This window comes from Cryptotermes secundus, unplaced genomic scaffold (genome assembly GCF_002891405.2).
Source record: "Cryptotermes secundus unplaced genomic scaffold, Csec_1.0 scaffold958, whole genome shotgun sequence".
Classification (NCBI taxonomy): domain Eukaryota; kingdom Metazoa; phylum Arthropoda; class Insecta; order Blattodea; family Kalotermitidae; genus Cryptotermes; species Cryptotermes secundus.
The window spans coordinates 407513-413867 of NW_019720583.1; positions in this window are offsets into that span (position 1 = coordinate 407513).

Sequence of the window (6355 nt, forward strand, 5' to 3'; positions counted from 1 at the left end):
TGGGACCTCAGATCTCATCCAGTAATTCCTTATGGGAGCAATTCTGAACCAGGTATTAGTAAGTACCCTCAGGGGAAGCTTGAAACCCCATAAGGGGTATGTGAGACGTACAGGGTATATTAATACCCGTATTTCCTACATAGACAGACCTAGGTCAGCACTTCATAAGTAGCACAAGATACTTGTATAAAAACTAAAATTCTGGACTATATCCATCGTCCCAGTCAGTTGCACCACGACGTTTCGGCAGCTGGATCTGCTACCGTCCTCAGGTAAGTAAAATGGAGGTAAAAACGGGGAAACTGGGAAAAAAATTAAAGGTAAGGAGGGTNAGGGCTAAATCAAGTTTAATTCTGAGCCCAAGGGGTAATATCAAATTACGATCTGAGAGTAAGAGTACGTAAAACTTCTCTTTGAAAGAGAGTTGAGTGAAGTTCCCCTCTGAGGCCAAGGATTTTGTATAAAAGTTGTTTCCTTACTGAAAGATTTTCTTTCATGAATTATTAATTTACAGACCTAATAGCATCATACCATATTGATTTGCTCAATATATATTAATTTTGTTTCCCAGTAACGTCTCCCATGCTTTCTGGCGTTACGATGTACCCACTATGCGACTTGGAAGACAGTAGCAGGACCCTGCAAAACAGTATCTTGGCATTTGACTGGAAATCCTGAGTACATCCTAGAGAATGTATAGAACACGAGAGCCCGGGCAGGATTAAAACCAAATATCTCTAATGTTAAGCAGGAGGAACAGTAAAAAGGTAAAGCTATCCCTGTAAGAAGCCTTGAAGGCCCATTGGATTGTGAAACGTCGAGCCTCCCACATATTGTTAAACAACCGGCTCACAGATGGCTCCGGCAGCACTTTACGCCCAGGAAGATTTCTGGTGCTCATTGCGGTTAGAGACTGAGTCCACCCCAGGACCATAATTCGGCTCCAAGGATCGGGGAAATTGAAAAATCCAGTGGCTTCATCAGGAATGAAACCCGCGACCTTCCGGCTTGTGGCACAGTGCCTCAACTAACTACGCTACCGCGTGCCCCTTGCGATCATATATATATAAATTCAGCGTTCTTACGTTATAAATATAGTGATCACACATAGGCAGCGCCATAGCTCAAGCGATTAGCCGCTGGCTTCCCACCGCGGCGGACCGGGTTCAAACCCGGATATGTTCAAGTGGGATTTGTGGTGGACAAAGTGGAGCTGGGGCGGGTTCTCTCCGAGTACTTCTGTTTCTCCTGCCAATCTACATTCCACCAAATTCTCCATCATCATAATCACCCGGGGCAGGTGCAATAGGCCAATCAGTGGCCGCCGTGCCGAGTGGACCCAGTTGGACTCCAATTGAAGGAAAATTAGCGATCACACATACATATTTATGGTGTAGGAATGGGAAAGTTTAACCCGTGCTTCATCACTGCGTCACGGAAACGTGTGTCTTGGGGTGAGGGGTCGGTCCATGAACTTCTACAACAGGTGGACGTGGGTGCTTCGGCGACTTTTCTTCCGGAGAATGAGCTTCTAGTAAAAATTGAATAGGAGGTTGTGTGGGCTGCAGAGCCGCCACAGCGAAGAGATCTTCTCCTCCGCTTGGAATCAATCCCGGTTGTCTCGTCCGTAGCGTCACTATAGCGACATAATTTCAATCTTAAATCGGAATTTAAACATTATACTTCATGTAAAGGCATGAACTTTAAGTCGAGACTCAGAGCTCATGTGTGTTCCTGTGAGTTGGCAGCATAGCGACCTCTACGGGATAAGTGAACGGGGCTCTGTTTCCCTGTAGAAGCAAAAGAAAATACTCTTGTCATCGCTGTTCTGGGGCCCACCCAGTCGCATATCCTGGGACAAAGAGGACTCTGTTCCCTGGGGAGTGCAAATTGGACCAGTCTCTTCCACCTAGTGCCGAGGTTAAGAATGTATGGAGCTATCCCTCCACTTCCTACTGGAGAGATGTTAAACAATTCACGGAGATAACTTTACGTATGCGCACATGTATTGACTGTTTTGGTATAAAAATAAAAGAGTTATCCCTTTAACAGACCGTGGAGGGTCATAGGGTTGTGAGACGTCGAGGTTCCCACATTTTCTAGACAGTCGGCTCACAGATGACGGTGAGGCCAGCCTTATATGCCCGCCGCCCTTTACACCCAGGAAAATTCCTGGTACCCATTTCTGTAGAGGCTGAGTCGACCACAGGGTCACAGTGCGGCTGGAAGGAGTAGGTCATTTGTAAATTGCAATGATCTCATCAGGTATCGAACCCGCGACGATTCGGCTTGTAGCATAGTGCCTCAACGAATTACGCTATCGTGTGACCCCGACTATTTTGGTATACTGTTCTTTACTTTATTTTCATTTTCAGAGGTACACTTTTCGACTCGTTTCCGAGACCCACTATTTGCAGGACAAATTTGCTACTCATTACCGACAGCCAGCCCGAAATCGCTGTGATATAACTGCCGCCAGGATAGTAGGCTACCCTCACATACAGGTTGCAACAGTCAGACATTTATCCCAACACATTAAAACAAACAAACTTCGTGTCTTGAGTCTGCAAGCGATCTATACCGACCGAGCGACGGCAGCTTGTCGGCGAAGTTAGTGTCAAATTTAGAGGATAGAGGGTGTTGCTTGGTCAACGCAACGAATCCGCACGGCAGTTAATTTCGGTTTTCTAGACCGAGCTCGACACATGAAGTTGCATTATCTCGCTGCGTTTCATTCCATGCTACAAAATGTTATATAACACCGCATAAGGTTTCCTTGTTGTCGTTCATTGCATATTCCATCCACTCGTGAATCATGTTACTATGCCTAACATAACTCAGATCGGTTTCGGCTCTATTGAAACACGTCCTTATTATATAAATTTCAGTTACAGTCATCATGTACAATTAACTATACATTTGCATTTTTCGCAAATAATTTCGTATTCCGTATTTACTACATTACTGACAATAAATGAATAATTAAAAAAAAATTATCGAACCTAAGGTAATATGAGTTTTGATGGTCCATTTTTCCTTCAAATGAAGTGAAACTATTTACTTCTATGATTAGATCGCCGTAGCAAATTTATAGAAAGTGAGGCTGTATATATCGAATAGAGCTTAGCCTGAAGTAATAGGATCTTTATAAATTTCTGCCTCTAGGAATGCAGGTCTGGGGGCCGGAATTCTAATCAGAGACTTCTAGGTTATGACTCGGGAGCGGTAAACATTTTCCGACATGTTGGGCCTCAAGTGAATATTAATTTAGGAATTCAGTTGAAGTGTACCTTGTGTCATGTGGATTTAGAGAGGATATTTGGGTTGCTAAAGGATGTAACTCTGAAGCAAACAAGTTCCACAGGAAATATTTTGCATATACACAATGGATGATTTGTACCTAATATGACCAGAAGTCCGCTGTTTATAAGACTCGCGTCTAAGTTGTCCCGAAACCTCGCAAGTGTCCATCCGTGTTCAAAATTAAACATATTTCTTAGGAACATCAGCAGAACGTAATGACTTTACTTCTACTTTATTTTCTCATATTCGTTATGTAGGTGTACGCGAATTTTTCGTGATCATGAATTATACGGGGGTTTTAACGGATTTACAAGTTTTCAGTCCCCCTTAACAAAGAAATGGTTCTTTTTGTTTTTGGAAACTCTCTGTATATGTACAAGCTTTGCTAGCGCCTGGACGGTTGGATGGATTGTATTCATGCTTTACATTCAAGAGTTCATCCATTATCAACATTCTATTCCCAAAAATAAGGGCCCTTTAACAGTAGACCTGAAATGCAAAACTGAGATTTTCTAGGAAAAGCGGTATATATTTTGTTTAAATTTCAGTAATTCGTAGAGAAAATATTATTCAATAATATTTTATTAGTGTTGTTTTCAGGAAAATAATGGCACGCCTTATATATGAGAAAGTATGTTCATAGACTTTTCAGGTTAGTCAGTGCTATTTCTCTTTATGGTTGCATTGTTATTTCTTGATACACTAGTGTAAATACTGATTGCATTATACACACTGCCTGGAATAAGATTTCCTTATGTTTTCATGTTGTGGTCTTCTGAGTTACGATGCAATGTAGTCAGGGAAAAAACCTTGAAAATGGAAGCAGTGTACTGGTGTCCACCTACAAAACTAAATGGTGTCATAACGCGGTGGACAACAATGTGATTTTTCACCACCGTAAAGAGTTAACATTTCGTATTTGTCCATTTCCACATACGGATAGGCCTTTTGTCTAAATTTCCAGCGTCAAACTAGAGTGGTATAGCAGGATATTTGTCCGTCCCTTAACAATATTAAAAATATTTTGAAAGTATGGAAGTTTTAAGTTCAAGAATTTATAATTGTGTTTAAAACGTGAAAACAGAAAATAGCTGCGTTTATGTGGCAATTAAAATTCGCGTCTAGAACCTATATTTTCTTCACAAACATCAGGAATTAGCAAAAAAAATATATATATAAATCACAATTATTCTTTCCGTCATGGATATTCGAATGGAGGTTAGGACAGAAACATGAAAATACATATGTGTAATGAATGGAAATTCTACTTATTTATTATTATTATTATTATTTATTTTAACTGCAAATGGGGTTTTACCCGGTGGCAGTTATACTACAGTAAGACAAAACACACAACATACGGAACTACACAAACAACAAAGGACACAACATACACAATGAATACAATGCAAATACAATTAGAACTACAACAAATACAATTACAACCACAATTAGATTAGTTTCTTGACTTATGAAGTGCGAGTTTTAATTCTGGGATAATTATACGTTCTCTTTATTATACTTTAGTGTGTTTCTCTGAAAATAGTGAATGAACATTATGCTATAAAGACAATGTACATTTTATGCTCCATGAAAATCCAGTAGAACTAATTCGATTATACATTATTCTATTGTAACATCAGAAATACATACGAAGATGTTGAATAAGGAGTATTTTTTGTAAACATTCCAATAAAAATATTTTGTACCCCAGCGTTTCACTGTTGAATATGACTCAGGGGTTCTAATGAAGAGTTACAGAGGTGCTGGCAATCGACTACAAAGAAAGACAAACTGTGACAAGACTTTCCCTCCAGATGGTTTCTGCTCATACTTCGGCCCCTGTAATTATGAAAAAGGATGTAATATTCTAATATTTCTGTTATCATCTGCACTATGAAATACCCTGAACGTTAGGTCTGTCTGATCAGTATTATCAACACACAGATAAAACTTCGGAACAACTTTCTTCACTTGATACGAAATAAAAGGCATAGAAATGATTGTAAGAGACACTTCATGAAGAGGTATTTTATTTTTTTGAAGTAGGAAGTTAAAAATTGCGCAGCTGAATAAATCTAAATCACTAAAAAGCTTTTTATGTGAACGTTCGTCATGAATTAAATGACTTGCAACAAAAATATTTAAAAAAAAGGCATTTTACAATTCAATAACGAATTCGTGTATACATCTTACATAATTAAATTATATTTAATACTAAAAAAAATTAAATTATGTTCTCTGAAATTTAGGTGTATGTTGAAATATCGATATAAATTTATATAAAATTATAATTTTACACACAATATACACTTAACTAGAACAACTGCATGATAACATACATACAAATGGGACACTTGAAGATAACAACACGACACCAATGTTCATAGGGCTAAACGGAAGCCGCAAGAAGAAGATGGATGAAAGATAAAGAGAGAAGTTTTCAAGCAAATGTATTTTAATATGAACGACGAAAATGCAGTAAGATTTGAATATTTTAACTTAAGAACTAATTAAGTGTAGCAATTTAAATTAATGAACAGTTGCCTGAGGATGGCTAAGTATTATTTTTTTATTGCTAGTGGGGTGGGACTAAGTCCTTTGTACTGCGGCCACTTCTGGCCTATTGTACCAGCCCCAGATGATAGGTGAGGGTGATTGTGGAGCAATTGGTGGAATGAAGATTGGCAAGGGAAACCGAAGTACTCGAAGAAAACCTGCCCCAGCGCCCCTTTGTCCACCACAAATCCCACTTGACCAGACCCGGGATTGAGCCCGGGCCGCCGCGGTGGGAAGGCAGCGACTAACAGCTTGAGCTATGGCGCGCCCATGGCCAAGTAGGAAGAAATATGTAACAGTTTAATTGTAATTTCAATATTATTTTAAATTAAGTAAATATTGTAAACAAAGTTGTATTTAAGACGTAAGCGAATGTGTAAAGTGATACACCAATACAACAGGATGCTAAAATACAATAACACATGATAGTAAGAAACTTATATTTATTTTTGTGTCTCTTATGATCTATTTCTGCATTATTATGAATAAGTGT